At 39.4% G+C, this 24,415-nt stretch overlaps 1 pseudogene; it reads right to left on the bottom strand.

Annotated features, from left to right (window-relative positions):
* Nucleotides 1-200: 200 nt before the first annotated feature.
* On the bottom strand, nucleotides 201-5,016 carry LOC137767169 (large ribosomal subunit protein mL45-like; annotated as a pseudogene).
* Between the last annotated feature and the right edge of the window lie 19,399 nt (nucleotides 5,017-24,415).

Raw genomic sequence — 24,415 nt, 5'->3', positions numbered from 1 at the left:
CAGCCACCCACCTGAGCCCAGCCATCAGTCATGGTTGTTGAGGATGAGACGGCTAAACAGACCTAAGCAGGATGGGAGAGAACCAAGGTGGTTCCTTCTACAGCATCATGGAGATGGATGACTTCACAGCTGCCCGATTCACAGACTTCTCTGCTTCCAGCCACCTCACCCATGCTTCATCTCAGGAGTCATTTTTGCCATCAGGTTAGCTGAGGCTTATGGGCTTCTCCTTGTGGTTCTTCCCACAGTTTCAGCTGGGGGCCAGGGATCATTACTGTCTTAAGGTGGGGCTGCTTAGGAAGTATCCATGGGGGTACTGTTGCATAATCCAGCTCCCAAAGGGATTTATCAGGTGCTTTGCAAATACAGCATACTCCAGGACATCATTGGCCACATCTTCCTGCCCATACATCAAACAGCCAAACTGCTCATAGACAGTCAGAGTCTGCTGGATGTGCATGAGGACAGCGACCTGGCCATACATGTTGCCCTGGTTTCACAGACTTCAGCAGTGAATCTGAACCACTGGAGTGGCTCTAAAGATTCTGCAAAGTTCTGGCAGATGGGCTTATGTTTGATGACCCAGACCACATCCAGAAAACAGTGATTAGTCACCAAGGTGTGAAGCCAGTCGTGATCTAAGTTGTTTAGATAAATGTGAGCGTCAATGAAGATATCCTTAGCTTTTTCAGGGAAGTCCTTCGTTTTAAAATTAGCATCATATTCTTTTATCTTCCGAATGGACAGTTGTGAGGCAACATTCTTCTTCCATTGCTCAGTGCTCTGTGTCAGGCTTCCTTTGAAAGAAATGACATGAGAGCACCACCCTCCGGAGGAACACAGGCATGGAAGACACCAGCTGTACAGGTCAGATGTGTGAGATGCTCCAAACGTTCCAGAGGCATGACCAGTCCCACTTTCTGGACATTCTATAAACTCCTTTTCTGATTCATATTTGGGTTCACAAGTAGGGGGTATGAAACGTTTTTTAGTTCTCACTAGAACTACAGCTATGTACTGAGTCACCAGGACTGGCTGCAGAGACCACCATTCTAATGGTCTGGATAAGCAAGACAACCTCTCCCGGCATGGGGGCTGCCATTTTTTTCATGCAAGGGCCTCTGGAATGGGGACTAAGAGTGAAGAGCCTGGGACAGGTGAGAAGGCGCATAGGGTGGAACTAGCTCCATATGGAATCCAACTGCGTACCATAACCTAGCCAAATTGACACTAAAAATTAAACATGACAGTAGCTTTTTCTGATAGCCAAAAAATAGAAACGGATTAGTGACTAAACAAACTTGTACATCAATACCATGGAATACCACTCAGCAATTAAAAAAAAAAAAAAAGAGCAAACCATTGTTGCAGGCAACAACTTGGATGGACCTGAAAGGCATGCTAAGTAAAATAAGCCAGTCTCAAAAGGTACTGTATGATTCCATTTTGTCATTTAATTTTTAAAATAACAAAATTATGCAGATGGAGAACAGATTGGGTTTAGGAATGGGGACAGGGGATAGGTATGGCTATAAAGGGATTGTAAGCAAGACTGATGGAACAGTTCTATATCCTGACTGTGGTGGTGACTACACAAATCTACAAATGGGATGAAATTGCATAGAACTATACACACACACACACACACACACACACACACACACACAATTGGTAAAATCTGTGTAACCTCAGTAGATTCTACAAATGCCATTTACCTGGTTGTAATATTATACTATGGTTGCCCTTAAGGAACTGGGTGAAGGATACATGAGACCTCTTTCTATATTATTTTTGCAAATTCCTGTGAATCTACAATTATTTCAAATTAGAAGTTTTAAAAAGTGCGGGGGTTTAATTTGGTTAGGTTGTACCCAACCAAATTAATTATTCACAACTATCTGTGACCTGCTCACTGTACATCAACTATATTATATAGATTTTCTATTGGTAATTTTGTGCTCCATTTTTAAAATCCATGAGCCTCTGAATGTTTCTCCAAAACGTGTAAAAGATTAATCATGGTCAGCCCTATTGGCAGACACCAAAAGAAGCTTGTAACCATCGATCTCTGTTACACAATTTATTTATTTATGGATGCTTCTCTTCTTTTACCCATAATTTCCTACTCGTGGAGGGAGGGAGGCAGGGAGTTTTCTTTGGCTGACTTGGTGTTTGGCAGCCACTTCATAGTGAAACTGGTCTGTGCTGGGCAACTGAGATGCAAACCAGCAGGCACAGAGAGAGAACGACAGATCTGGAAGACAAAGATTCCTGTCCAGATCTACACCTTGCACACAACGAAACCGCAGAAATGACTACTAATATAGTGCAAGGCGGGGAGGGGCATAGTTTTTCCATCAGTAAAACTTTGATGCCAAGGGGGCCATGTGCCCAACGCAGAAGGCAGAGGGATGGTGATAAAAGGAGCCATCTAAAATTAAATTGTGATTAAGTACCAGGATCGAATTACAAGATAAATTTCAAACAGTAATAAAAGTTTGCAAAGTCCTAGGTGAGTTTTCTGAAAATGTAAATTGATACGCATTTACATATCTTACATGTATCTATATGATTCCCCAATCAGATTGTAAGTTCCTCAAAAGTTGAACCCTAGAGTGGCTGGTCTAGTTTGCTGCAAGTACTAGCATTCAATAAATTACAGAAGATACTGTACTACTACTCACATGTGATTAGTACCTAGTTTTGGCGTTCTTTTGCACATGCAAATTCATTCTGTTTAATCCTCACAACTATGCCATTAGCACATCTTATTGCCTGCATTTTGCAGACGTGGAAAAGCACTCAGAAAGTTTTAGTGACATGCTCAAGGATTTATATAGGCAATAAGTGGGAGGACTGACAGTCAAATATAGGTCTGTGTGTCTGGCCCTAAGACCGTGTTCTCTCAATAGCAATCAATAGTTCATGATTATAGTTCTAATGACACAAAAAGTTCCTTAAGTTGCTTTCTGAATCAAGCAATAGTAAGTTATGTTCTATATCATTTTAGTGTTAATTGAAATTGGGAAGTCTGGATATAGTAACTCTTTATAGAGAATATAATTGGTCTATAGTGCTTCCCAACATAAAAAATGATATTAGTTAGAGGGAGAGAAGGGAAAGGAAAAAAACTGAAAAGAGGAAAGAAAGGAAGGTTGACTCTGTGCTGGCTTTAGAAAGGAGCTTTATCCAAGTTTCAGAGCACTGTGAGGTTATTGCAAATTCTGAATTATAGCAGTTTCCAATTACAAAACTATTTTGGTGACATCTTAAAACTTGCAGGTAGTATTAGGAACTTGTGTTGAAGGACAACACAGATTGTTTGTGTCAGCAATAGAAGGTACAAGCACTGCCCCATGCAAAATTTTTACTTCTACCAAGTAATTCCAGAGGCATTTTTTATAATTAAGGCGTAATATAAAACAAAGCAAAAATATCTGATACAGCCTCTCAAATAGAGCATAGGATTAGAGCTGAAGTCTAATGTAAAATGTGGAGTGAACTGCATTAGCTGCTGAAAATGTAGAACTTAACCTGAGTCCTGTACTCCTGGAAAACAGGGATGATCAATACATCCTTTTGTATTTCAGAAAACAGCTTACTGCAAAGAATCACCCTTTCACATGTAACTTATATATAAGATGTTACAGAAAAACCCAAAGAAACCTTTTGGCCAACCCAATAAAACCCACGGATGACCCCACTGTTTATCTATGACAAGGCCAGACACAGACCCTTGAAATTTCCATTCTTTGTCTTATAAAATATTGGTTGAACTATTTGTCCCCACTGAACAATCTGGACACTAACGTGACTTGACCAAACTTTCATCAGGCTTCTCTCCTTCCCCCGGGACCCTGAACTGTGGCCCACCCTTGAGCTTGAGCAAGCACTGGGACACAGAACAAAACCCCTTAACAGCCTCTCCTGAGAATCAGCTGACCACAGAAAAAAAGACATTTTCTGCTGAACTGACCAATCAATCCCCTGCTCCCCCGACTCCCCACACTCAGATCTTTCTAGCCTTGTTTATTCCTCCCTTTAAAAGAAACCCCTTTCTGCCTGGCCTTGGCAACATTTGTAGATACTATGGTCAGAGTCTTCTGTTGCAGTAGTTCCTTTCCTCTTACTGTAACAGTCCCCCCCTCCTCTCAACTGCAATAGTCTTTTCAAATAGAGTCCCTCCTTACCTAAGTCTGGATTTGTTTTTTATTTGACACTGCCTAAAGATGGAGTTTCTAATATTTTAGGAAGTATTTTTCTCCTCTGTTAAAGTTTGCTTTTATTTATGATTTCTCTTTTATGGATTTTAAGTATTCATGCCTGGTTCAGAAGTCACACAGGCAGAGGGATCAAACCCTCTAAGGGTATTAACAAGCTTCCCACATACCTCTTAGGTTAAAATGGAAATGAATAGGTAGGAGGGCTGCTTCCATATGCAAACACCTCCAGATAATCCATTCTATTCTAATATCTTGCTGGCTGCAGAATTACAGCTTCTGGGCCATTTAATTCACTTCCAGCTAATGCCTGAGGTGCCAATGCATACCAAAGAAAAAAGAAAAAGTAGATCAAACTAAAATATTTCCTTAGCTCACAGCAAGTGAAAAGCCTGGCCAACTCCAAGTTTCACAGAACATCTTTGTCATCTTATCCCTGAACTGGCCCAAATAAAAAGTTTGCTAGTGTTTACAAACTATCAACTTTGCACCTTGAAAATATTTATGTTATCACAGAAGGTTCAATGGCATTATTCTCAAAAACGAAAGTGAGGATACCGTAGACTGGCAAAGGGTATTTTTGGCTAGTGCATTTAATAATAGGTAAAGTCATAAGTAAGTTAAAAATTGTAGATCACATTTAATTATGCATATTTAATGAATTACTTACTGAAATCATAGCTAACTTTAAACATCCAGAGTATGTAGTATCTATAGTCATAGGGTGCTTTTGCTGATTCTTGCTCAGAAGTTTCTGGTACACACTGTCATGGTCGCCAGGATCAGCAGTGTGCATGCGAAATGTTTAAAAACTGGCTCTGGGGGAGAGGGTAGGCCCTGATGGGTTGCACTTGCCAATTTCCATGGTGTAATTACTCCCACCATGGCTCATTTGAAGCTATCAATGTGACTGCACTTGGAGTTGAGAAAGAGATGTTCAGCAACACACCGTAAAGATACAATAGAAGTAAATAACCTCAAGAGAGCATAATAATAAAATGAAGTAAGATAATTAGGAAGTGATGAGTTTTGAGTATATATAATTTTGGGTTTTAATATAACATTTAACTGTAAGTTTGTGTAATTTAACTTTTAATAATGGCTGTGTGAAACAGCAGGCTTGCAAAATCCCTGGAAATTTAACAGTTTCTGTAGTGCCCACTAGTGAGTCCAGGATGCATCCTTCACTTTGGCTACAACCCCTAGAGGACTAGGTAACATTATTTAAGACAGAAATGATTTGGCTCACAGAAGCGTAAAGGATTTTACTGGCCAAAAGGCATATACTACCTGTGGTGGGTTGAACTGTGGCTCCCAAAATATATGTCCAACTGGATCCTGTGAATGTGAGCTTATTTGGAAAAAGGTCTTTGTTGATGGAATTAAGTATCTCAAGATGCGATCATCCTGGATTATCTGGGTGGGCCCTAAATCCAATGACCCATGTCCTGATGAGAGCAGACAGACAGAAGAAGAGAACACACAGAGACACAGGGAGGACGTCCACGTAAAGAAGGAAGCAGAGACTGGAGTGATCCATTTACAAGCCAAGGAATGCCAAGCACTGCCAGCAGCCACCAGAAGCTAGGAGAGAGGCATGGAACAATTCTCCCTCCTAGCCTCCAGAAGGAACCAACCCTGCTGACATCTTGATTTTGGCTGGCTAGCCTCCAGAACTGTGAGAAAATTAATTTCTGTTTTTTTAAGGCACCAAGTTTGTGGCAACTTATTATGACAGCCTTAGGAAACTCATACACTACCCCATGACAATTAGTCTTGGTCAAACTGGGCTCAGAGAAAGAGGCTTTGGAGACTTTAAAAGCTATAAATTAATAACTTGGAAAATTATGCAGCACTGTAATCATGTACAGTCATAGTGGAGGAGACGGGTGAAGTTTCAAGGGGAAGACAGCTTACTGGTGGTATTCTTCTCTGCCATAAAATATCATCCCATTACTCCTTATAGATCAGGCATGGCTAGACTCCCTGGTGACCCAGACATAACCTCAAACGTACCAACAGCCAAGGCTTATTTACCAGGTGGGGGGAACAGATGTTCTTAAATTTCTCAGCCATAGCCTTCTTTTTTACCTCCAGAGGTTCTACTCCTGTTTTACAGAATATTCTAGTTCTTTAACTGGGAAACAAAAGGGTAAGGAAAAAAAAAAAAAACTGTGATATGTAAACATCCAAGAGAACTTGAAAAGAGTACATTTGAAATTTTACCATTGATTATGATTATTAATCTGACTACATAATTTGTGGGGCCCAGTGCAACATCTCAAGATAGTTCCAGCAGAGCATTAAACCAAGTGAGAGCCCCTCTACACACGGGCCTTGTGAGACTGTATAAGTCACATGCCCATGAATCCAGCCCTATTAATGGAATATCAGACCTAGCTACTACAGATTGGAAATTGTGATAGTTGCACTTAATATACTATTCTCAAAATTTTTTTCAGCATTCTTACTTCCATTTAGGAATGACCGGCCATATATTTGTTGCAGATAAATGCTGATATGCACTGAATTTTTTTACATAAACGTTCATAGAAGCTTTATTCACAATCACCGGAAAAAATGGAAACAACCCATGTCTTTCATCTGGTGAATGTAAAACAAACCGGTATATCCACACCATGGAACACCAGCAAAAAGCAGCAACATGGATGAATCTCCAAGACATTGGAGATTGGACATTCTTTCCCGGGGAAAGAAGCCAGCCTCCAGAGGTCATATCATGCATGACTACACTTAGTGACACCTTAGAAAAGGCAAATCCACAGGGATGGAAAACAGATCACTGTTTGCCAGAGGTTGGGGTGGTGTGAGGGCTTAACTACAAAGGGGAAGCATGAGAGAATATTTAGGAGTAAGGGAACTGCTCTGTGTTCTGATTGGTGATGGGTACATAAAACCATACATGCGTCAAACCCTTAGAACTTGTACATGCAAAAAATTTTTAATTTTATGGTATGTTAACCTGGAATTTTTTTAAACGAAAATAACATTTGGCTATATATACAAATAAATTTCTCTTAAAAAGTACTTTAAATTTTCCATCTGAGTTTCTGCCAGAGAGGCTGCTTTGGGGGGCTCTGCCACATCAGCCCTGATATTCTGTGGGACTGTTCTTCCATCTGTAAAACAAGATCAGTCCAGAACAGTGATTTTTCATTCGTCCTTCTCCCCAGTTTCATCCCTGGGCACTTCTTTGTGAGGTAGGGGCACATTTGAAGAGAAAGTATGTTCAGCCTCCACTGGGCTCCAGACCCACAGCTCTGCATCAATCAGAGCAGTTGTGCTTTGGTTTATTTCATATATTGTCTGCAGAACTTTCATTTAGAATAGTTGGTCCCAAGCCACATGGTTAGGTACCTGAGGAGTTTAAACAATCCCACATTCCAGGGCCTAGTGGTAGGACCAACTCGATTGTCCCTTGGGCAAGTGCCCCCGTAGAGCTTAGTGGTTAGCCAGACTGACGCACTGGTTTAAATGGTCAATGATTCTAAACAAGATGTTTGAGGAATAGCTGGAATCATGCTCCTTGCTTCACAACCTTTGGATATACAATGGGACTCTGAAAAGGCTGCTAAGTCTAGGCTTCCCCTGACATACCTTCTGAAAGGAACTTAAACTTCCCCCTCCCCCCACAGGATGGATGATTTTGGGGAACATCACTTTGCAAACAATGAAGGGCTGTGCATAGATGGGGGAAATGCTGTTATGAGGATGAAGGCGCGGACCAAGGACCAGCAGGGCCTGAGAGTAGCATTAATACTAAGAGTTGCCCTTTACTCTAAGCAAGTACCCTGTGCCAGTCATACTGCTAGCAATCCTTTAATCCTCACAACAACTCTGGGAGAGAAGGGCTGTCACTGGCCTCTGCCTCCCTGGCCTGGCACCGCTTGGGCCCCGGCCCACCCGGTTACCCACCCACGATCGCGACAGGCCTCACGGCTACCCGTCGAGAAGTCCGCATTGAACTTTGTTGAGCATTATAAATAAGTAGGTGATTCCTCCAAATTTCTTAAGGAGTTTAGAATGCAGTTCACTATCTCTTCTAAGCACAAAGAGAAGAAAACCCATTTAGTCTCCCGTATGAGATATTAAATCCAGAACAAAAACTATTGAGAATGGGAGCGCTTAGCATTGGAATGGATCTTTAAGAAAAAAGCCCTCCCTAGACAACTTTAGGATGGGACAGACACCAGTTACCTGGGTCATTTCCCTAAGGTCATCTAAACAGCTCTGAGAGCTGGGCCCCAAAAGCCAAATGAAGGACTCCCAAAAAACAATCCAGAAGCAAGAGAAAATAATGTCCTCAACTACCTAGAATATTTTACTGATTTTCCTAGAGATATCTGTGTCTCCATAAAAGCAAATACTCACATTGGCTACTTTTTCTCAAGTACCTGGACAGTTCCCCACTGGCTGTTGCTGTTACTGATGTTATTTAGGATTCATGATTCACCAGACTGTAGCTTAGAGGCTCTGGAGGGACACTGACCCTGCCAACACCTTGATTTTGGACTTCTGGCCTCCAGAACTGTGAGAGAATAAATTTCTGTTGTTTTAAGCCACAGAGTTTGTGATATTTTGTTACAGCAGCCCTGGGAAACCAATACACCTCTGTAGTCTTTTACTCATGAAAGTGTACCTTAATGCAAGCAAATGAGAGGGACAATCTTATAGAAACAGCCTTGAATTCACTCTTTTTTTTAAAAAAGTATTTCCCAAACCTCACTATTTTAAATGTAATCTGTAACAAACAACCTATGACACATTTTGCAACCAATCACAGCACACCCAAGCAACCAACCCACTGCCTGTACTAGGAACTGCCAATCCCACCCAACAGTTTAATTTTACTGAGGAAATGGAGCTCCTAAGAGGCCAAATGGCTCACCAGCTTAACTATGTATTTATCCTCATACCCACCATGTTCTAGCAAGTTCCTTGAGCACAGGTAGAAAAAGACAACTTGAGGAATGTAGAGGATACCTCATCATTGCTCACATCAGTCCCCAAATTTTGCCCTCTGACTCCAGTTTAAGTCATTTTGTGCACGATGGCTGAATGCTGAAATTTCCATAAGCAATTAGGATCATAACTCTGCCTTTGAAGGCTGATAAAGTGATGTATTTAGGCTGCTGTACAAACCAAGAAATGGCTCAGTGTACTGGGATTAGGATGTGACACAACATCCTGTGTCAGGGCATAGATCTCATGCAGGAGAGGAAGAGCGTCTGTGCTTTGATATTGCCATCAAGAGACTCAGATTTATTGTTAAATCCTCATTGGGTAGAAAGACCAATGGTGAATTTATCAAGAAGCCTGCAGTATAATTTTGAAGAGAGTGATTTCTCTGCACCTCAAATAAAAGTCTAATACAGGCCTCGAGTATAGCCAAGATAAAATGTCAGAAATTTGAACGTAAGAAATTTATGAGTGCAATTAACTAATATCTTTGGCCTGAAAATTGTCCTCTTGGTTAGGATGCCCTTCCAACAAGATGACTCTTGCTGACCTAGATTTCTCACCGTAATAGTCCTATTTGCATCCTGCCTAAATGCTAATTTAGTTGTCATCCATGTTTTGGAAAATAATGTATCTCCTATTTTTGAGACATAACCAAAAAAGTTATAAGAAACTAATTGCTCTGCCAGTAAATCTAGTCTTCTTAGAAAGAAACTGAAGAATCACATAAGTAACCGAAACATTCAAACAACACCTCCAACTCACCAAATAATCTAGTACTAGAGTTTGGGTCTAAAAACCTGAGTTAAAGCAGGATAACCTCCCTAAGGCACTAGAAAAGGAAAGAGTTCAAGGGCAGTGCTGGGAAATGCCAAGGGTCCAGAAAAGCCAGCAGATCTGCCTTCTAGCCAAAGGGATTGCAGTGGTATCTATATGAGAGAAAAGGTTAGGGCCAGGAGCCAGGCAGAAAGCAAGCCAAGAATACAATTGGGAGAAAGCAATTGGGGTCCTTGACAATGGTTTTTAATAAAACTGAAAGGGCCTAAAATGCCAGTAAGTCAAAGTAGATTAAAGACATGATGAGGTATTTTTCTTAATACCCACTGCTGACTTTATTTATAAATTAAACAAGAAGGGAGGGACTTCCCTGGTGGTCTAGCGGTTAAGACTCCATGCCCCCAATGCAGGGGGCCCGGGTTCCATCCCTGGTCAGGGAACTAGATCCCACATGCATGCCGCAACTGAGAGTCCACATGCTGCAACCAAGACCCCAACTGACGCAACTAAGACACGGCACAGCCAAATAAATAAATAAGTAAAATATTTTTTTAAAAAAAACAAGAAGGGTGACTTGGTCTATTTAAAAACATAGGTTTTCTCAAAACCACTTAACTCCTGAGCCAGTCACAGTTCCTATTACCTCTTATAGTCTGTAAATGTGCCTGCCCTGCTCTCAACCCTGAAGCCGTCTAAAGTATACATGTTACCCGTTGTAGGATCACTATGATTGATTGGATCAATACTAGACACAGGATTCAAGACCAGGCAATTCATTGTCTAGCCAGCACGCAATTAAAATACTTCCTCAAGAATTTAAACTAAGAGGTATACAACTGTACTCAGTGGGTAGAATGTAATTGAACTAAAGGGACATGTGACTCTGACTTAGCTCACCATTTTGGTGGAGACAGATGTGCAAATAGATGATACCAATCCGCAGAAAAAGAGATTGGAGCAACATAAAGAAAGAGGCACCTGAGAACGTGTGGTCCAAGAAAGAGTGAGAGGGAGAGATGGGAAAAGTAGCTGCCTTGGTAACTGATGGCAGAGCAGTCCTAAGTCACAATTTGTATGAAATATCTATAAGGACTTTGTCTCAGTGAAGTTTCTGTATCCATTTGACAAATGTCTCGAGTTTTGTCAAATTCTCAAAGTTAAGTGATTTTGGCTAGAGCAGCACAATAAGTTTTTCCTCAAGTATACTCCTACTATTATCAGATGGCCCTTGGGTGGGCAGAACTGTCTTCCAGAGAAAAGACAACTCCAGGAAAAGAGCAGATGCTATGAACAAATTATAAAAGTGTACTCTAAAAAAAAAATTGGGGACTTCCCTGGTGGTCCAGTGGTTAAGACTCCGTGCTCCCAGTGCAGGGGGCCCAGGTTCGATACCTGGTCAGGGAACTAGATCCCGCGTGCAGCAACTAAGAGCCCACATGCCACAACTAAAGATCCCATGTGCCACAACTAAAGATCCCATGTGCCGCAACTAAGACCCAGTCCAGCCAAATAAATATTTTTTAATAAAATAAAAAAATAAAAATAAAATTCATGTACATATATACCTCTGCGTGTAAAGCAGTGTAAAATATTATAGATTCGTTGGTGTTAAATGGGACAAACTTAGCTCCTGTTTTTGGGAAAGCTACAATAAGCTTCACCCAGAGGTAACAATTGTTCATAATGATCTCAAATTCCACTGATATACATATCCCTTTTTATTTCTCTTCCTTATCCCTCAAGATAATGAAGACTACTCTGAATGTTACCGGAGGGAAAAGCAGTGATACCTAGATGTTTCTACAAGATGAATTCTAGGTGAGAAAAGTTGAACAAAGTTAAAAAAGAAAAAAAAGGCAATTTCATCATTTTTACAAATTTTGCCTTCAGTGGAAGGCAAAATTCAAAAGGGAAAATATGCTGTGAAAAGAATATTTTTGATGCTTTTTGCCCAAAATATGCAGGATTACATAAAAAGAAGGGGGAGGGGAATAACAAGAAGACCTAGATTATCAGACAGGCACGGCTAGTTCCAACATGAAGACCCAAACATACTCACTCTAATAAAATCGTATTTAAATGACACATTCAAACCCATACTCAAAATACAGTCATGCCAACAAAACCAATAGAAAGAATTCACTGTTTTTTATTCAGAGGAGGAAAGAAATCTCTAAAAGAAAATGATGATAAAAAAGCTAGCAACAGCATTCTACACAGAACACAACAGTCTGGCAGGCTGTCATATCTGAAGAACCCTGCTCTCAAGATGGTTTAATACAAGGCAGTTCTTTCCAGAGAACCCGGAACACTGTAATGATGATTCAAACCAGGTAAAAAAGAAACAGTAAAAAGAAAGTGTTGAAGGTTTTCAATGTATTCTCATCTTAAAAGACATTTTGTACTACTTCAACAGAAGAGATGCCTTTGTGGTTGATTTTATATGCTTGCTTTAATAGTTTCTTTTGTGAATGGAAAAAGGCTTCGAATTATTGCAGTAAAGACTATAATAGCAGCATGTCCAGAAAGAACTAAGACTTACAAACAGACCATTCTATAAAAGATGCTGTTTGTATCAACTCTGGTTACCAGAATTTTTAGGGCAATGGGTAGAAAGTGTCCATTCGTTATGGGTATCTATACATAAATATATCTGGATGGCATATTTAACTCTGAAACAGAAGATGACAAAAGATTTTGGGGGAAGGATAAGTCCAAATGGTGAAATGGAAATCATGTATACAGTATTTAATGGGTAGGTCCATGTACTATGATGATTAAGATCTCAAAGCAGAACAATTTAGTTGAGTAATGGCTCCACTACATACCAGTTATGTAATCTTGGGCAAAGTAGTTAACCTCTCCAGGTCCTCATCTATAAAATCAACATAAGAAGACCTAGCTCATAGGGTTCTTTGGAAAATTTCATAAACAAACACATAAATCACTTAACACAGAGCCTGAGTCACAGTAAGTCCGGAATAAGTCAATGTGATGATGATTATGATGATGATGACAATGACAATGACAGCATCAGTTTCAAGTGCCTCCTCATTATGGATCAATAATGATCTATGTGACTTGTGTGTCTGCTCAGGTCCAGTCCAAGCATTTTTTGTCCCCATGTTCTCATTATCCTACTTATCATTCTCTGTGTTTCCCTAGTCTTTTCCAATGATTTTAGATGTGGGGAGGCCATTTTCTTATTTCAGGTTCCCAGTAGTTCTTCTGAGTCTTTGAAACTACAAATACATAAAGTTCTCTTTAGAATCCTTACAAATAGTTTTTCTTCCTTTATTATTACCTGTAAATGTGACCTGCTCACTTTATTTACTAGTATAGGAACGGCATGTGTTTGTCTCTCTGAGGCTGCAGTTCTTTAAACTCAACACCACTCTCTCGTGTTCTTTGGCATGTCAGTACTTTAGCAGGCAGTCACATTCCAGTTGGATTCCAACTGAAAACAAATTCCCTAAGTGTGCCAAAAAAAAAAAAAAAGATACTTCCTTTATAACACCATTAAACATTACTCCTGACTATTAAATTATATCATGTCTACTATTGCTCATCCTACACTAGCCAAGTATTGTACTCAAACAGTGAACAAGAAATGCTTGTTAAACTAAATAGGATTATAATGATACCATGGAACAGCAATGTTTCTGGGAGCCTTTGGGCAATCTGTTCCAGCCTACTGAGGCCATGGCCATTGCTGTATGATGAAGCTTCCTTCATCTGGGAACACCTAGACATGAAAAACACTCAGTAGGAGATGGTGATGCCACTGGTTTAGGATGGTCTATTCCCACAAGTTATGGGAAGTGGAGGAAACAAAAACATGAGGAATTCTTCAGTCTTACATCTTATTCTATCTAATATCACATGAATTTTTGCATGTTTGCTGTCCTGTAATTATTCTATTCATGAAAAAAATTAAGCCTGTCTCTCTGCCCAAATAAGAAAGTAAATGTTTTCATGTAGTGTCAGCATTTCACATCATCTTGGTTTAAAAAGAGGGGGGCAGGTCAATCGGCCACCAAGGTAATAATCTTGAGGTCATGCCCATGAAGCTTAACCATGAGTGAACCATGAATGTGGTCCCCAATATTCTGATATATAAATTATTCAGGGAAAAAGAAGTCACCAGCTAATGGCTGAAAAAACAGTGTGGGTAAGACTCAGTGATTCCTTAATATTATATTCTAGGCAGAAAATAAAACAGAATTTGTTGGGAAAAGAAAAACTACCTATTTTGTCAATATTTGTGATTCTTGTTTTATACACAGCTTAGTCATTTGCCTCTGCTCAGAGAGTTTGGAAGCCACCCTTATAAAGGACCTAGAAAACTACAATGCATACCCTTAACCTGATCTTTGACAAAGATGGCAGAAGGAGACCAGGACAGTGGACCCATGCCAGAAGGTCAACAGTTCTCAGGACATCTTATCTGACTGAACAGGTGAGGCAGGCCCAGTCAGAGCACCTCATGTTCCATACCATGAGCAAACTGAGTACAACATTTCTGATCTGACCTAGTAAGTAGACAACACCCCAGATAATAGGTTGTTGAACAGTTAAGAAAGAAAACACTAACCAGTGTCCATGAAAATAATAAAAGAGTTAAATTCAGTAAGGAAAAAAAAAAAAAATACTACTAGAAATCTATGTTGCATCCATAGCCTAGATAACCAGGGGGAAAGCTGCTATGTTCAAATCCAAACCACTGCCTAAACATACTTCCAAGTGCATAAGTAGTTTGGTTGTCCCTTACCAGTCTTTACAGGTCACTGTACTCAGTTTTATTGTCTATAAAGTGAGTTAGACTAGATGATATATTTTATATATATATATATATATATATATATATATATATACACACACACACACACATATATGTATGTGTATATGTAATTATATATATATATATACACACATATATATGTAATTATATTATATTATATGCCTGGAGAATTACAATTGGTTAGTTTCTCAGAATTTACAAAAAGAGTGCTATAATGTTTTAGGAAACTTCTTTTATTGGCTGGCTATTGCTACAAAATTGCTGTATGTCAATCAACTACAAAGTCTTAACGACATACAGTAAATATTTTTCATACTTCTGAGGGGTTCTGCTGATCTAGGCTAAACGTAGCTGATCTTGGCTGGACCACTCACTTATTCATGTGGTTTGGCCAGCTCATACATGTGTTTTTAGGTTGGCTCTGCGCCATGTGACTTCATCCTTCTCATGGGACCACTGAACTAACCTGGGCATGACCTCCTCATGGTGATGGCAGAAATAAGAGTGAAAGTGCATTAAGCAAAATCTTTAAAGGGCTAAGCTCAGAAGTGGCAACCTGGCATTTCAACCACATTTATTGTCGAAGAAAGTCACATGACAAAGCCCAGAGTCAGAGCAGAAGGGTACTGCAAATTTACATGACAAAGAGGAGTGAAGGATTGGAGTCACTATTTAATCTACCACAAATCCACCACTAGGCAAGAATTATTCATGATCCTCCTATCCCCCCACCTGGGATGGTGGGGGTCCACCATCCCAAGACCCCCAAAAGTTTTATCTAACACAACATCAGGTTTGAATAACTTATAATAGATGTGCATGCAAGTCCTCCTGATCCAGAAACCTATGAATGAAGAAGGCAATATAGCTGCCTCAAAAGCACACAGCATACAATGGTGGAACAAGGACAGGATAATCACAGTAAACATTCCAATTCAAGGAGGAGGAAAATGAAAGGCAAATAACAGTCACCGGTATGTAACAAGTCTGAAAGTCTGCTGGGAAAATGTTTCCAGGTCCCTCCACTTCAGGAGTCGTAAATAGTCCTTGATTTGACCCTGGTTATATTTCCCAAAAGTAAATCCCCAGTTCAGTTTATTCATGGATCTTGGCTTCACTCTCTAGGATGTCCTTCCTTTCCATCATCCTCTTTGGCCACTTCTAAAGAGCTCACTAGAAAATATGTTCTTTGAGAAAAAAATTTAGCCTGCTTTCTGGATACAGAACATTAAGGGCTCAGAAGCCTTTTAATATTTTGTACTGCTCAATCCCTTCTAGTCCAGGCAGATGGCACTTCTACTCATACAGTTTTCTCAAAAATTTTGTGGGTTTCCAGTGTATTTCATTCATTTTACTCCCTGTGCCCCGAGCAATTCTTTGAGAACAATTCTTCTAGTTGTCTCACTGTCTCTAGACTTTGAAGGAACTGCTGTATCAGACTGTTGTGGACCTTGACCTTAAGATTCCTACAAACACTTGTGTACAGCAGAGAGCACATATTAGGTTTCATCCTGATTCTTTCAGAAGTCCACAAAAAGTCATACAGCCACTTCTTTGACTTGGACTTTACTCTGAGACCATCACTTACTAGCAGCACCCCAAGTTTGACCTTTATCCCAGCCCAGACTTTACCTTACTCTGAGAATCTGTTACTGACTATAGAAGCTGGAGAAGAGAAACAATTTTATGTTCCAATTCATTAAGTCCTGGGGTCTTGATTTTTCTGATGAATTCTGCTTGCAAATGGCCAGTTCTTTTGAGTTCTTCCTTTCTTGTACTACCTTATATGCAGCTAAAGAGAAGCAGCTGATGTTTTCAAATTTTCACTGGGAGATCTCCTTGCCCAAACCCAAAGTTTGTTTAAGTACATTTTCTGCCTTCCAAGAAACCACAAGTGACCATTTCACCAAATGGGTTACCATTTTTTCAGTCTCCTATAATAGTTTCTTCACCATTTTTCCAAACTCCCACCATCAACTAGCCCTAAAAATAATGCTATGTATTTCAGATGTTTATTAAAACAACATCCCATTTCTGCATACCAGTTTTTGTTTCAATTCCCTTTGGTTGTATATCAAATGACCTAAAAATATAGTAGTTTCATATATATGACAAAATAACATTTAAAGATGTATTTGAAAAGATCATAATTGAAAACTTTCCAAAATTGATGAAAGCTATCAATCTACAGAACTTTTAAGCTCCATGGTCCCCAAGGCAGGATAAACACAAACATCATACCTTTTCAAACACAATAAAAGACAAAGATAAGTAGTAAATTTTAAAATTAGATTTTCTGCTTTTAAGCAGAATGGAGGAAGAAGAAGAAGAAGAAGAAGGGGAAGAAGGATGATAAGGGGGGGGGGAAGAGGAGGGAGAGAGGGAGGAAGAGGAGGAAGGGGAGGAAGAGGAGGAGAAGAAGACATTATATACAGGGTAAAATCCATGTAAATAATAACCAACATGTTACCTGAAACAAGGAGGAACATAGGGCAATGCAACAACATCTTTAAAGTGACAAATAAAAAAAAAACACTCAGCCTAGAATTCTATATCAGGAGAAAATATCCTTTAAAAAGAAGGTGAAATAAAGACATTTTCAGAGTGACTACAGCAGCGAGAATTAGTCTCCTGCACTACAAGAAATGCTAAAAGTTATTTCAGGTTGAAAAGAAATTATAACCAGATATAACCTTAAATCTGAAGGAAAATGTAAAGGCCACAGCCAAGTGTGTGTGTATTTTTAATTTTTTTAAATAAATTGCTTTAAAAAATATCAACCAAGTATTATGAAAATTATCACATATCTGGAAGTTAAATATAAGACAACAAAAACAAATGGGTGGGGGGAGACTTGTAAGGTTCTTATACTCTTCATAACATAGGATAATATCATTTAAAGGTAGACTGAAATAACTTAGATCACATTGTAAACTCTGGGATAAAGCACCCCATAAAATATTCAAAAATGTATAGCTAGAAGTCAAAACATGAAATAAAATATAATAATAAAATATGAATTCACCCAAAGAAGGCCAGAAAGAGGTAACAGAGGAATAAAGAACTCCATAGGTGAGTTGTACCAGACATTAAAAAATAATAATACCAATCTTACATAAACCCTTTTAGGAAATAGGGCAGGAAGAAATGTACCCCAACTTTTGATTACAGAAACCTGTAAAGAACATTTACAAGAAAGCTACAGGGGCTTCCCTGCGCAGTGGTTGAGAGTCTGCCTGCCAATGCAGGGGACACGGGTTCGAGCCCTGGTCTGGGAGGATCCCACATGCCGCAGAGCAACTAAGCCCGTGAGTCACAGCTACTGAGCCTGCGCGTCTGGAGCCCGTACTCCGCAACGGGAGAGGCCGCGACAGTGAGAGGCCCGCGCACCGCGATGAAGAGTGGCCCCCGCTCGCCGCAACTGGAGAAAGCCCTCACACAGAAACGAAGACCCAACACAGCCAAAAATAAATAAATAAATAAATTAAAAAAAAAAAAAAAAAAGAAAGCTACAGACCAATATGCATCATGACCACAAAAGTCCTGAGCAAAATACTAGTAAATTGAATCCAGAAATACTAAAAAATAATAATAAACCATGACCAAGTGATATTTTTTCCCAGGAATACAAAGTTGATTTGACATTCAAAAATCAATGGACTGAATTTCTGATTTTGGCTCCAACACATAAAGAGCTTGAAAGTCATCTCCCCAGTTCTTCTAAAAGAAAAAAAGCTGAATGAATTAAAAATCAACATCTCTTCTTGGATCCATCAGAGAATTGAGGTCACAGGGCAGATCACTGCCCTGAAAACTGGCAAGACATGTGAAAACAGAGGATCACAGTTCACCACAATCAGAATCCACTGGAACTATAAAGTTATAAAGTGAAAGGAACACTTAAACAGTAATTGAAATTGCTGGAGACTGAGTATCAACTCGCTTGAGAGTTAAAAAAAAAATCCTAAAGATACAGTTTTAGGAGGGACTCCTACACTTCTGTGAGTTTTACATCTAGGCACCCCACCAGGTTTTCCCAGTGAAGACTTAAGAAAAATAGCCTCTGCCCCCAGGTGGGTGGGGGCAGGGAGTGAAGGGAGGGGGAAGAAGTAACCATTTTGAAATAAGTAACAAAGGGTAGCCCTCAAGGAAAGCTATTTTACCAGAACCTGACCTGACCTATCAGAAGGGCAGTTAGACAGCTCCGGTCCCCTCTAGCCTTCCTGCCTCACCTAAGGGCAGGAAAATAAAGAGCTAAGAAACCTTCCTGATAGTCATACTTCAGGGACTTGGGCCCACTAAAATACTGAGATTTAATCATAAGATTATAGAATGGTTTCCCTCCCCTGTACCTCACTACCACATTAACAAGGCTCCAGTATAATAGTGGATTACCACTGAGAGAGGTACAAGGCAGAGACTCAATTTAAGAAAGAGTTTCTAGGGAAACACAAAGACAGTAGGGAAGACAAAAGCAAGGATACTAGAGGAAACTGAACCTCTGCCATGCACAGCTATAGGAAACATTAAACATAGCCTAACTCCTAGCCAGATAAAACATAAAATCTCACACTAAACTTATGTTTACCTCAGTTCCTATTACCCAATACATCATGTCAAGCTTTCAAAAAAAAAAAGTACAAAGCATGCTAAAAGGCAAGAAAAAAACTCAGTCTGAAGAGACAAAGCAGGTGTCAGAACCTGACTCAGATATGGTAGAGATTCTGGAATTATTGGACCAGAAATTTTAAATAACTATGATTAATAAGCTAAGGGCTCTAATGGAAAAAGTGGACAACATGCATGAACAGATAGGTAATGTAATTAGAAAGATGAATAAGAAAGAATCAAAACGAAAGGCTAGAAACCAAAACCACTGTAATAGAAATTAAGAATGCCTTCCATGGTGTCAACAGTAGACTGGACACAGCTGAGGAAAGAGTCGGTGAACTTAAAGAAATACCAATAGAAATTCCCAAACTTAAATGAAAAGAGAAAAAAAATTTTTAATGTGGAACAGAATGTCCAAGAACTATGGGTCAATTACCAAAGGTATAGCATATACATACTGGGAAGAAGGAAAAGAAAGAGAGATGGAGCAGAAGAAATATGATTGGGGACCGTTATCCAGCCAACCACAGGGACCAGTGGAGACTTACCTCCTTCAGAGGCAAGCACTAAGCACATTCCTATTCAGAGATGGTGTGGGGAGGGTTAGAATAAAGTTGATTTATTTTTCTAGTCATGGTTAAGATAATGCTACCAGCTAAGGCATTTCAAACATTTTAGAGAATATCATCCTGTTCTTTCTGTTTTCCACAAAAGAATTGTTTGTTGAAATTTACCATCTAATTTTCAACAGCCTCTTTCACTCAAGTAGCTTTTCCATCTCCAGTTGATGCACAGAGCCAGGGAAATCTCATAGAAATGAAAATGGTTGGTGAAAACTAAACATATTTTCCCTTAAAATGCAGTTTGAAATATTGGCCCATGGAGTTTCACCCAAAGAAACAATTATTTTAAGCATGAAATTGAATGTGAACATTCTGAATATGAATGAACTCTCTCTGTCTCCCTTGGTCTTTGTCTTCAGGGAGGTGGGGGAAGGTACCACAAAAGCACAGAAATATGCAATTTTTTTAGTTGTTCCTAATTTATATTATTATTTTATTTTATTTATATTTTATTTTAGAAAGTTTCAAATTAATACAAAAGCAGAAAAAATAATATAACTCCATGTATCCATCACCAGCTTCCACAGTTTCCAACACTCTGACACTACCATTCCATATACTTCCCACTAATTTTTTTTCTGGATTATTGTCAAGCATATCCCAGACATCATAAAAATTTCTCCTTAAATGTCAGCCTTTATCACTAAAAATTAGACCTTTTTAAAAATATATATAACCACTACATCAATAACACATTCAGCAGAATTCACAATAATTTATTGATAGTTTTCAATACCACTCAGTCTTCAGTTACCACCACTTGTTTCACAAATACATTTTAACAGGTGGCTTTTTCAAACCAGAATCCAAATAAGGTTATTATTGTTTTTAAAATCTCTATTGTATCTACAGTTATTTTTCCTTTATAATTCTGTTATTTTTTCCTATTTTTTTTGATCGGCCTTGCCAAAGGTCTACCAGCTTCGGTTTTGCTAATCTTCACTATTATTTTTTGTGGCTGTAGTCCTTTTTTTTAACTGTGCTAAAATCTACTATCTTAACCATTTTAAGTGTACAATTCCATGATATTAAGTACATTCACAGTGTTGTGCAACCATTACCACTATCCATTTCCAGAACTTAGAAATGAGCAATTTTATAAGGCGACCCAAGAGAGTGACTTTAGCTCTTCATGACAACTTCTATCCTGAAGAATAGGTTAAATGCAGAGATATTTACAAATTCATTAGCAGTTTCCAATTTCATGCCAATTTTTAAAGCTCCGACCTAGATCACAGCTAGGTCGCTTTAACTTGCATTTAATAAATGTCATTTATAGGAAGGATATATAACTGCATTAAATCCTCATCCAAATAAACTGTCTGGGTCCCACCTACTAGGTATTGATCTTTTATATTCAACACCCCATCAAACAGCATCACATAGTAAATGAAATTGCTGATTTCATCCCAGGGTTCATAGAATTATAAAACTGTTTCTAAAGTCTAACTCACTAATGAATGGCATCTCAATTTATAAGCTCTGGTTTACTCTTTGAAATGTTTGCACCCCATCAACAGTCACAACCTCACTGAGCCACTTTCCTTCCTATTAATTAGAAGAGATACAAACAATTCTTAGGAGAACAACTAGCAAGCTGTTGGCAAGCTTCTTTGAAAATGTATTGGGATTAAAGCAATTAGCAAAAGTGTAACCTGATTAAAACAATTGGTACATTGAAGAGAACCTCAGTGATACAATTTGCTCCTCTATTCTACTGGCAAGACATTGAAATAAAATGTGATATATGTATTTTTAACTAAGTATTCATTCAGGAAAATCCAAAGGATAAGAAAGCAGACATCCTGAACATTGCATGGGATATGCCACATGAGATTTGGTTTATGGCATCACAACTCACCATCTTAGAAAATGTGAGAGATCCAGTCAGTGATGGACAGGCCACTAAGTACTCTGAGGCATGGGTCTCCATTATAATGAGATTCATTTCTGATTGAAAAAATTCATAGAATTGAAGAAGTGAGGAAACGGGAAGAAGTAATCCTATTTTTATGTCTCATCCAAATATGTAGATAACACTGGAAAACCTGCATGGGGAATAAGGGATGAAATTACTTTCACAGTATATGAACATCATGGTCACTGCTAGACTGTCATAATATTCTTTAAGGGATGCTTTATTCCAGGACTTTAGATTTCAGCCCTTGGCTGATAGCAGCCTACAAAACATCAGCATGAATTAAACATGGAAGTTTCACAAAACTCTAAATGAAACAAGGGAAGGTTGCTAAAGTTTGGCTTCTTAGAGGTACAATTAAAATCAGACATGATAGAAAATCCTTCTCAGAGATAAAGGAAGCAGTTTTACAGAGGAGTAAACAAAGATGCCTCAAATGTAATTATCTTAACTAAATAGGAATTAGCGAAAATGGATGGCTGAGCAATTTTACTTCTGCAACTGATTTTCTTGATTTGTAGAAGGAACAAGAAAACCAGCTCCAGAGCCAATGCTTTAAGCATTCATTCATGGAAAATGTTGAGTGTCTACCATGCTCTGGCAGTAGGCTAGATGCTAGGGATACAACGGGGGAAAAAAAAAACATGTTCCCATCTTCATGAAGCTTGCATCCTGGTAGAAGAGATGATAAATAGATACTTTTTTAAAATAGTAAGTTGGACAGAAGCACATAAAACAAATAATTATAGCAGTTTTAGCAGAAACAAGAACATGCAAGAGGAGACATGAGTGGTGACTCTCTGGTCACTAATTATTATGCATGTGTCTTCACTTACTGGGTGGTGGTTTTTCACAAGAGTCAGCCAGGCCCCCACAGACTCATTTCATTAATGATGCTGGTTATGGTTGCAAATTAAAATGAGACAATAATCGTGTGTGTCAAGCACTCAGGAAGCTGAGCTATTCTGGAAGCCTCCCTAGCTATGACAAAGGGTGAGATCCAAACAATCTATTTTTACAAAAACACATATATGTAGACACATTCAGAGAAGACAAGGATGTGCAATATATGCAACGTAACTCTGCATCGTGCTACAAGACAGAAATGGCTCTAGAAAATGTGTCCCTAACACAGCAATTTTTATTCCTTACTTGGCCAGTTGCGCTCTCCTGTGCTCTTCATCTCATTACAGAGAAAAAAGCAGTCAACATCGAGCTCCAGCCTCCCCACCACACTCCTATCTGATCAAGCCCTGATTGGTGTGGGTTAAGGAAGCCTCCATTCTCCGCCCCAGCCCATTCCCTCAGCCTATAAATGCTTATCCTGAAGACTGAAAGTCCCGCCCAACATCTTCCTTTGGAGTTAGACTTTGAGAGCCTCAGTTCATATTCAAACGTGCTATACAGGTCCACCTGAGCCATTACCTGACTGCGTATGAGAATCACCTGAAAGGCTTATAGAATTTTTTTTTTTTTTTTTGGTGTCACAGATTATGATTTAATTGGTTGGGACAGAGCTCAGCGTGGATACATTTGAAAAGCTACCCAGGTGTTTCTCATGTTGCAGCCAGGGCTAGGAACCACTGTGCTAATGCTTTAGTATAAATTAGTTTGTCCCTTTAAATAACAGAGGCCGAAGAGAAGAGAACCCATTTCACCAGGAGGGGACAGATAGGCAGGGAATAAGCAGAGTACCAACCTCTGGAGTGGGTGCAAAAGTGGAGAGCCTTGAGGAGCCAGGGGTCATGAAAAGACACAGGGAACATTAGAGGAAGCACAAAATATCTGCGCCTCTGAACAAGACCCCAATGAGATAATATGTTCTTCATCTCTGGAGCGTGGGTTGCGGGATTAAAGAGGGCTGATCCTGGGGAGGAGCTGTGTAATGGAAAAACTCAGTTCTCCTGTGTTTCTCCTTTACTCTTCCCATTACTACCAAACAACACTTCTGACACCAGGGGTGTGGGGGGGGTTTCCCACACCAAGCAATTCTCTGTGACACCAACTGAGTGTCCTACGGTTTAACTCAATCCTGACGCTACCTACCTGGAGACAACGTAAGATCCCACAGTTACGGGCTCAGTCAGGACTACCACCCACTTCAGATGCCAATCACAAGTAGTAAGCCCCCAGGTTACCCAAAATTTCTGTCCCACTTGGCTACAAATCCAAGGTTCCCATGACCTCCTCTACCTTGGATTCAATTATTTGCCAGAACTGGCTACAGAACTCAAGGAAACACTTAACTTACTTACATTTACCAGTTTATTGTATAACAACGGATATGAGGAAGAATACAGATGAACAGCCAGATGAAGATCAGGTACACAGGGCGAGGTCTGAAAAGGTCCCAGGCGCGGAGCTTCTGCCTCCACAGAGCTGGGGTGTCTCACCCTCCTGGTACGTGGATTTGTTCAACCTGGAAACTCTCTGAACCCTGTACACAAACATTTGATATTTTAGACATATTATTCTTAAAGGGAAA

This window comes from Eschrichtius robustus, chromosome 7, assembly GCF_028021215.1.
Source record: "Eschrichtius robustus isolate mEscRob2 chromosome 7, mEscRob2.pri, whole genome shotgun sequence".
NCBI lineage: Eukaryota > Metazoa > Chordata > Mammalia > Artiodactyla > Eschrichtiidae > Eschrichtius > Eschrichtius robustus.
The sequence above is the reverse complement of the archived record's forward strand: the minus strand, read 5'-3'. Positions and strand labels throughout refer to the sequence as shown.